Below are 10174 nucleotides of genomic sequence, written 5' to 3'. Positions count from 1 at the left end.
GAAATACCCAGTTTAACTATTTCTAAGTACAGCTAAGTAGTTTGCATAATTTTTCCCTAAATGTGGTAACTTAACAGAAGTAACTGTACCATTTATTGTGGTCATTATGGGGAATTTTTTTCAAAGTTTCATCATATGTAATTTGTGTACCTTTCTGTTGGAGAACCTTTGTGTAAAGTTGTAGCCATCGCTACAATACAGGTGGTGGACAGAGAGTGGACAGAGGTTAGAATGTAAAGTGCTTCTGACCTCAAATGCGACCCGATTTGCTCTTCCAGTGATCTACTGCAGAACTGGGGAAAGTGAAAGTATTATGGAGGAATACTTGATTTAGATACTAGGCCACTAGAAAGTCTAGTAGCAGTCAACTCCAAAGAACACTGTGTATTGTAATCATTTAGCTGTTGCCTTTTAGCATAGCTTGGAGTGTATTGTGAGGAAAGAGAGGCAACTGAGTAGCGCTTTGACTTTTTGTCTTACATGGCTTAGATGTTTTCATTTTAAAAAATTGGCATGAAGTAGACTTGATTGTTGTACCTGTAAGTGTTAGCTTGGAACTGAAAGTTAGCATGGGTTGGTTGAAAGATGTGTTAAGGCTGCAGCTGGTTGAACAGTATCTCTTTTTGATATGTAATCTTAAAATAACAAAGTTCTCCTCCCTAGATCTGTAAACCCTCATTCTCCTGTTCTCTATCTTAGGGTTGGGATTAAGATTCAGATTTGCATTACTTTTAAGGTGTAATCTCCCCATCTGCTTTACAAGCTGGTCACTCAACTATCTATGTGTTCTATTTGTAGATCTTTTGCCCTGCAGGAGGAAGATGCTGATCTCTTCCCTAACAACTTAACAGGAACTATCAGTGTTCTAGAAACTGGCGAGAGCTTTAGGATGAGAACTTCTTTGCAGTAGTTAAGAGAACTGAGAATGCTGTCCAAATTTCTGCAAGTGGTGGGTTTTTTTGTCTTTGTCTATGGTTCCTTTACTAGTTGGAGAGAATTACGTTGCTCCTAAAGCTAAAATAAACCCTTTCCCTAAGATCAGTACTTTATTTCCATTGTTGTCACTTTATCCACTGTGACTTCAGGATCTTTGAACCCTGAGCATTCTTGACTTCACTGATAATCTAAAATACATTATTGACGACTATTATATACTGACAGTTCTCACCTATAAAGTGTGTTAAGCGATAGTTTAAGCTTAGATGACAAATTGGGGGTGGAAACAACTGGTTATAATGGACGAAGTTACCCTTTTCTATAGGCTTAGAAGGAACTTTTAATGGAGTCCCTGGGTCCCTTTTGTAGCTAATGTTTCATCAAATTAAATTAATTTCCTACATCGGTGACAAAGTATGGAAATAATTTCAGAGGGAGTGGTAGCTACCCATCCCAGATGACACAGATTCTTGGTAAGCTGCCCCCCACTCCCGGTTAATCCAAACTGAGTGGAGATTGCATTTGTTTGTTTCAGAATCTCAGAAATAAAGACTACAGTTTTAGGCAGTTCTGGGTGAAGGTGCCTGCTGGAATACACAGGTATATTATTTACACATCCCTGCTAAGTGACGTTTCCAGTTTTCCTTTGCGTTCACTGAAGACCAGCGATGTGCTGCCAACTTCCTGACTGTTTTTAAGTGTTGGTTGCAGTAACACAGGCCTTTTCCTAGATCATAGAATGGTTTGGGTTGGAAGGGACCTTAAAGATCATCTAGCCAACCCCCCTGCCATGGGCAGGGACACCTACTTGGCAAGGTTGCTCAAAACCCCTCCAGCCTGGCCCTGAATGCCTCCAGGGATGGGGCATCCACATCTGCTCTGGGCAACCTGTTCCTGTGTCTCACCACGCTCGTAGTAAAGAATTTCTTCCTAATACCTCATCTAAATATATCCTTTTTCAGCTTAAAGCCATTCCCCCTTGTCCTACTGCTACCTGCCCTTGTAAAAAGTCCCTCTCCAGTTCTCTTGTAGGCCCCCTTTAGCTACTGGAAGGCTGCTGTAAGGTCTCCCCAGAGCCTTTCTTCTCCAGGATGAACAACCCCAACTCTCCCAGCCTGTCTTCATAGGAGAGGTGTTCCAGTTCTCTGGTGATTTGTGGCCCTGCTCTGGACCTGCTCCAGCAAGTCCCAGTCCTTATGCTGGGGGGCCCCAGAGCTGAACAGAGTACTCCAGGTAGACTCTCGAGACTAAACAAAAGATCAGTGGAAAACTGGACTTGAAATGTAGTTGTTTATGGTTCATGCTCCAGATAATGACTGGTTACTAATGGTAGCTCTTGGAGGGTCATTTAATTAAGGAAAAGCAATTGGATGGAATTTGGGCAGCTGGTGGGTATAGGTTCCATCCTGGAACCAGTATTGAGAGGTTTGATAAAGGAATTTTGTGGTTGGTAAAAGTGGTATCAGGTGATGCTAAGTATTTCAGGATGTTTAAAAACACCTGTTGGGAATAAAAAAGGCTGTCCTAGATGACAGGCAAGATCCTTCTCCAGTCCTGTTCCTCCAGTGCATGCGCTGTAGAACTCTTTTTAGTGTCTTAGGTGGAATCAGCAGAAAGAAGTGTGGTACTTCTGATCTGAGTAGCCAAAACTGCATGGAACGTTTCAGGTGAGGATTTACTTTGTGCAAGAATTGCAAGAATTTGACTTGCAGAGCAATAGTAACACTACTCTATTTCTGTTGGAAACACCTTGCTGCATTTTTAATCTTTTGCAGGACACTGCTTAATGGTGTGTTGATTCATAGTTGTGCTGAAGAAATACATGCAGCTAGTCTCATGTTCCAACTACCCCTTTCTGGAGCTAGAAATTGAATCATTTTGATTTGAGAAATGTCAAAAAAATGTGCCGTAGGTTTTTGTGGGTTTGCTTGTTTAGGGTTGAACATGCAAGGTAGCAAGTACAGTAGAAATACAGGCATTAATCCTTGCAATTTACACATACTGAGTAACTACCGTGTGTGTGTTCCTACGTGTACTGCAGCCCAAATGCACTGGGCTTTTTATATACAGTTATTTTGCTTCACAGTATAACTGTAGAATGACTGGCATCACACTGATGTAATATTTGGCTTGTTTTCATGCAATGCAAAGGATTGAAATCTTGAAACGAGCTTGTCGATTCTCTTGCTTTTGCTTTTCCTGCATTGCTTACAGTTAAGAATAAATTAAATCGGTTTTCAGCTTGCTGAAATATTAACTACACCTGCACATTTTCTTTCAGTCTTCTGCCAACAGACTTTGACAATAAAAACCCAAGAACAAAACAATGAAGCTTTTCTTTGAATGCCAGTCTAATCTTCCAGTATTTTTCAGATGCTGGAATGCCTCCTGCTTCTCTTAAGCAGCATTAAAAGAGGATCCGGAGCTTTTTCTTCAATAAGTTATCCTTCCACTAAATGAAGTCCTCACCCATTCAGCTTTTAGGATTATAGGGAAAAACTTTATTGTAAGGAATGCCCATAACCATCAGAGTTGGGTGCCTCCTAGATACTTCCTCCCAAGTTAAAGCAAAGAGAGGCTTGGTAAGATCCACATGCAGGATCTAGATCCAAAAGTAATGAAGTTTGTCAAATCATGTGAGAGGATTGAAATTTTACATCAAGTTTGTTAAGTACAAAAATGAATAACACATCTGTGTAATTTGTTTTTAAGTTAATTTTTAAAATTGTCCTAATTTTTAGGCTTACAATATTGTATTTGTAAAATAACTATAACTGTATAACACTACTATGTCCTGCAGCTCCATTCAGCTGTCTTTAAAGACATTTGGCTGGTTTTAAGTACAGCTAGCCAATGAAAAAGCCTTTCTGTATAAATAAAAATGTGTATAAATTGAAGTCCAACATCTAAAACAAAAGAGCTTCTGATTCTACTCTACAAATCTAAGCTTTCCTCATCCCATCCTTTGGTACTTCAAAGGTGATGCCCACAGGAAAAGTAATAAATACCTAGAGGGTGAACTGGAGCATCAGAATCTGCTGATGCAAAAACATAAAAGAGAAGACTTCTTAACAAGACCCTAAGACCCCCTACTATCCTGTGATTCTGATTTAAAACAAAGTTCTGCCTGTATGCAGAAGTGTGGTTGTTTTTTTTTTCTTTTTTTTTCAGGGTTGAAGAATACAGAGTGTTACAGGAGAACAAGGAATAACTAACCTGCTTGTCTTGGTGGTCCCCTGCAGGTCAAACATTAGTCTTCACATCGAATGTGCCTGTTCTTTTTGTGGAGACTTGCCATCTTCCTCGTGGACACCAGAGCATGCGCATTCCAAACTGTTTCTGTGTTTATAGGGTTCTCAATATCCCCAAAGCTGTGAAGGAGGGTAAGTCAGGAATGTTGGGAGTCTTTGTGGGGTACCAAAACTGCTAAGAATGAATAATACAGTGACAGGATGAATGTATAATTGTGAATAATCACAACTTACTGCATATTTAAGTGAATGTTTGTCAAAAGATTGAGCAGAACAGCTGTATGGACTTGGGAAAAGAGCTGCAAGTGTCGATTACAAAAGGGCATCTTGGTTAATGTACAGTTGTTTTCAGCCTTCTTGCTTCAGCTAATAACAACATTGTGGTCCAGATCCTTTTATTTTCTTTTGTTATCAGTCTGTAAGGTTGCTGTATCATTAAACCATCAATCAGTAAGGTTCCTTCAAGAGTACTTGTAAGTCTGTCGTCCTCTTTTCACACTGAGATGACTGAAACATGTTGGAGCCTGTTTGAATTTCCCAGGACATAGCTAAGGTAAGTGTGTAGCTACTACATGTGTGGCAGTGGACAATTTACAGTGGGCAGTTAAGATCCAAATGTGCTTTTTATTGTCTGAATATTTTACTCTGTGTTAAAGGCATCCATCTGGAAGCTAATTACTCTGAGGGAGGGGACTGTGATGGCAGATCAGCAATTTGTTTAGCTTGCAGTCACTGTTTACCTGGAGTACAGTGGTGTATTCTGTTGAGGCCATAGATTTATAAGGCTGGAGAGGACTGCGGTAATATCAGCTGTGCTTTGCTTCCTGATCGAATGCCTTTTTGTTGGGCTAGAGTGTGTGTTTTGGAAAGCTAATTTGTTTTAACTGTTATTATTTGGACAAGGGTGAATCTTATGCAATCTCTGCCACATTTTATTTTAAAAGCCTAAAACTGATTTTATTGGCATAGTGTGGGGTTTCATATGGCACTGCCCTGTTTTTCATCCTTTGTGTCTGTTGCTGTTAACTTTTTGGTTTTGTTAGTGCTAAGCAACACAGTCGTTAAATGCCACAACAAACAAAAAAAAAGCAGGGGGAAATGATCCTCCTGAGTGCTAAACAATCTGTGATGTTACATGGGCATCTTCTCCCTCAAAAGACTGGCAAAACTATAAGGTTATGAGAACTGAGTTCTCTGCCAGAATCAGCCATAGGTTTCCCCCCGTGTCTCTCTTATCTTTGGAAAAAGTGAATAGTGAGTTCAGGTGTTGTGAGGTTAAGTCAGTATTCAAGAAGTTTAGTTATCCGCGGAGGGAAAGATATTTCCAATTTACTTAAAGGTACTATTGCTTGCAGTAGAGCTCAGCCCTGGGCACAGGTGTAGTTACCTTCCTTAGCTGTGAATGTTTGTCTGGTGACAAATATGGTGCCCTTCCCAGCGGGAGGGGTGCTTTGTCTTGTGTTCTGCTAGTTCTCCATGTGGAAATGTACAGAACGTGAGGTGGGGTCAAGCAGGGCTGAAGGTCTCTAAGGAGTAATACACTACTGAACTCTCTCTTGGTAAAACACAATTGTCATGTGAAATGGGTATGTATAAAGGTTGTTAGCCTTCCTACTTCTGTGCCCAGTCCTTAAATACTTTGTTATAAATGTTTTTCAGTGAAGGGTTTATTTCTGCCGCTGAAATTCCTTTGCACCTTTTCAAGACTATAAATGTTTCTATGTAACTATGTGCATAAATACATCAGCAACAAAAGGAGGGCTGAGGAGAATCTCCATCCTTTACTGGATGTAGGGGGAAACAGTGACAAAGGTTGAAGAAAAGGCCTCCTTTTCTTAATGGCTTCTTTGCCTCAGTCTTTAATAGTAAGACCCAGTTGTTCTCTGAGTACCCAGGCCCCTGTGCTGGAAGACAGGGATGGGGAGCAGAATGAAGCCCCCATAATCCAAGGGGAGATGATCAGGGGCCTGCTACACCACTTAAGACACACAGGTTGATGAGGCTGGATGTGATCCACCCAAGGGTACTGAGGGAGATGGCAGAGGTGTTCACTGAGCCAGTTTCAATCATTTACCAGCAGTCCTAACTAACTGGGGATGTCCCAATTGACCAGAGGTTAGCAAATGTGATGCCCATCTACAAGAAGGGCCAGAAGGAGGAGGATCTGTGGGACTACAGACCTGTCAGTCTGATCTCGGTATTGGGGAGGGTTATGGAACACTTCACCTTGAGTGACATCCTGTAGCGTGTGCAGGACAACCAGATGGTCAGGCCCAGCCAGCACAGTTCTATGAAAGGCAGGTCCTGAAAGGTGGTGAATGGAGTTAAATTCAACTGGCAGCTGGTCTGGAGTGGTGTTTCTCAGGGGCCAGTTCTGTTTAATGTCTTTATCAATGATCTGGAGGAAGGGATCAAGTGCACCCTCAGGAAGTGTGCAGGTGACACCAAGTTGGGCAGGAGTGTTGATCTCCTTGAGGGCAGGAGGCTCTGAAGAGGGGTCTGGGCAGGCTGGATTGATGGGCTGAGGCCAGTTGTATGAGGTTCAACAGGACTTAGTGCTGGATCCTGCATGTGGGTCACACCAGCCCCACACAACACTACAGGCTTGGGGCAGAGCGGCTGGAAAGCTGCCTCGTGGAAAAGGGCCTGGGGGTGCTGGTTGACAGCCGGCTGGGCATGAGCCAGCAGTGTGCCCAGGGGGCCAAGAAGGCCAGTAGCATCCTGGCTGATACAGTGAGGCCAGCAGGACTAGGGCAGTGATTGAGGCACTAGTGAGGCCACACCTTGAATCCTGTGTTCAGTTCTGGGCCCCTCACCACAGGAAAGACATTGAGGTGCTGGAGCATGTCCAGAGAAGGGCAACAAAGCTGGGGAAGGGTCTGGAGCACAAGTATTAAGAGGAGCAGCTGAGGGAACTGGGGGTGTTTGGTCTGGAGAACAGGAGGCTTGCAGGATCTTATTGCTCTCTACAACTATCTGAAAGGAGGTTGTAGCGAGGTGGGTGTCAGTCTGTTTTCCCAAGTAACAAGGACAAGAGGAAACGGCCTCAGGTTCTGCCAGGGAAAGTTTAGATTGGATATAAGTAAAGATTTCTTCACCAAAAGGTTCGTCAAGCATTGGAACAGGCTGCCCAGGGAAGTGGTTGAGTCGCCATCCCTGGAGGTGTGTAGATGTGGCGCTTAGGGACATGGTTTAGTGGGACTTGGCAGTGCTATGTTAATGGTTGGACTTGATGATCTTAAAGGTCTTTTCCAACCTAAGCTACTCTATGATTCTGTCAACAGCATGACGTGAAATAATGTCATATTTGCTATGTGCAGCAATTATAATTTTAAAAATATACCTCTTTCTATCTACTGCTTGTCTGAAGGTAAAACCTTCTGTCGACTGCACTGCTACAGTGCGCAACAGTCCTAATACTGGAGTTCTCAACCCGCTGTGTACCAAGGGGTTAATTTGTTTCCATCACCAGGGATTTGAATTGCTCGTCAGTGCTGAGGTCACTGTCACTGTTAAATGACAGATGTCTTTCTGAAAATCCCTTGTATCTTTCCTTGTGATGTAAAGTTCAGTGACTGCAATAACAGGGTGTTGTTCTTTAATAACTGTTAAATTTATTCTTTAGAGAATTTACAAAGATGTCCTATTGCTCTGGGAGAGCTCCCTTGATGCTGAACTCTGCGTTTTCTTTTTGCATAATGCCTACAGATTTAGAGCCACTGTACTCCCAGTTGTATAGCTTCTGTATCCCTTGTTCAGTGCTGCTGAAATACTCGTAAATCTCCTTTCTTCTAGTGGCTTTGTGCAGCAGCTGGGGTATGACAATAAGGTCCCTGATCTATAATTCCAGACAGCCCCGGAGGGTGAGCAGATCGACCAATCCTCATCCCCAACGTAAGCCCAGGGAACTCGCAGTCCCTGGGAGGTAGTTGTCTAATGCTTTCTATTTGTATTCTGCATGAAACTCTTCTTGATGCTGGACTGTTGTTCACTTAGAGAATTATCCAGTGCACAGTATATAAACTCCCACTAGAGATTGAATGCATGTAAATAAAGCATGCCTTAAGTCTAGCATAATGTAACTTTAAGTGAGAAGAAATAGACTCAATCTAAGCACCTTGTAAGGCTGCATTCACTGCTCAGATCTGCACAGTGCAGTCACAATCTGCATTTCTATGTCACATGGATAAGAGGTAAGGAGGACAGCTGTATACGTTTTCTAATTCCACGGATTTCCTGGCTTTTTATTGAATTTGATGAGAATACAACTCTGACTTTTAAAAATAACAGCTGTTTTTGAAACTCTTGCGAAATAGCAACATTCACATTGTAACAGAGAGACATAGTTTGAAAAATGTGATTGATTGATTGACCTTTACACTATACAAGCCTCATGAAAATGTTACTTAGTGTTTTCACACCACCCAAAAGCCTGGCAGGCATTTCGGAGTACAGACAGAAGATGATCCCTGCCCTGCAGCCTTTGCAATCTCATCGTAATCTCTAGCTGTATTCACTTCAACTATATTATTTTTGCAACTTTCATGTCTGTATAGCAGCATTGACATTTATTTTGACTATAAATTATTTAGAAAGGATCTGCTTGAAAACTAGTACTTATTTTCCCATAAACCTGTATCATCTGTTTTAAACCTTGAGATTAATGAAGTGTAAAGGGCTATTTTTAAATGCAGGGTGTTACACGTATGCTACCAGTCTTTGATTGTACTTGGCTTATCCAAGCAGGTTTTAATGCTGACACAATTGTCAGGCTAATTTTATTCTCTGCATCAACTTTAAAGGAGATTAAACTGCTTCAGTTCTGTGATTTGCTACTTGCCAGAGCAATATATCCAGTATCCAGAAAACAGTTGCATGTTTGATAGAAGTAGTGTGAAGTCCCCAGTGCATTGAGGACAATGACAAAGTTTCCATCAACAGCGACACAGCCAGGGTAGCACCCAGCCTGATGTTCTAAGGTAAGAGTATTGGGTGCTTCATCAACACTACTCTTACAAAACTGGTAGTTCTTCAGATGTTATAGAAACACAATTCCATATGTGCTCTGTGAAACCTAATCCATAAAGAAAAGAGGGAACCTCAATGGAACAAGGTTATCTTACTTTCCATCTATAATTCCACATTAGTTTCTTGTGTGTTTTCTTAAGAACTGATAGTCTTCTTTCCAGCTCCTCTACAAAGGCAATGGGACACTGGTCCGTCAGAAGAAAGAATAACTGACAGAGGATAAACCGATGGAACTTTGAAGTCATATTTGACTTGTATTTCAGTCTTTTTTTGTCAAGATAGCTCTACATTTATGGCCTTTAGTCTGTCCTTCCTCAGATGAGAATTCAGGAAGGCAGAGAAAATTGTTAAAAGCGTTAAGTGTCTCTGTCCATAGAGACTCTTTATTTTTTTATTTTAAACAAAGGATTCGGTTGCCCAAATTGAATATGGAAGCATATAAATTCATCCCTAATAAACTTGGATTTGTACTGAAAGAGTTAAAGAGTATTAAACTGTAGTAGCCTGTTTGAATTAAAGTGGCTTTTGTTATCAGATTATCTGAATAAGGGATATTTCAGGCTCTGAAAGTAAATTAAGATAATCATGGACTCTTTAGTCTTGCTTAATTGCAACAAAACCCGGTAAGCACAAAGTTCTAGTGAATCTAAGAACACATACATAAAGCAGTGTTCAGAGCACGCAAAGTTCTGTGCCAAAGCACTGTGGGTTGCTAATTACTTTTGCATGAGAGCCAAGCACTGTGCTTGGTGAGAATCTGGACACCAGTATGTTTACAATGTTTATGTAAGTGTATGATGTAATTAATGTAGTCTTGGTTAGCTAAAATGAACTTTGTGTCAACATTAATTTGTATTTGTTTTATCCTTGCTGCTCTCAAGAGGCTCCTTTTAGCTGGATGTTCATGATAGTATGATTTTTGGGACACTAAATTTGGCCAAAATAAGGAAAGACTTTCA

This window comes from Falco peregrinus, chromosome 10 (genome assembly GCF_023634155.1).
Source record: "Falco peregrinus isolate bFalPer1 chromosome 10, bFalPer1.pri, whole genome shotgun sequence".
NCBI lineage: Eukaryota > Metazoa > Chordata > Aves > Falconiformes > Falconidae > Falco > Falco peregrinus.
This window is presented reverse-complemented; position numbering follows the sequence as displayed.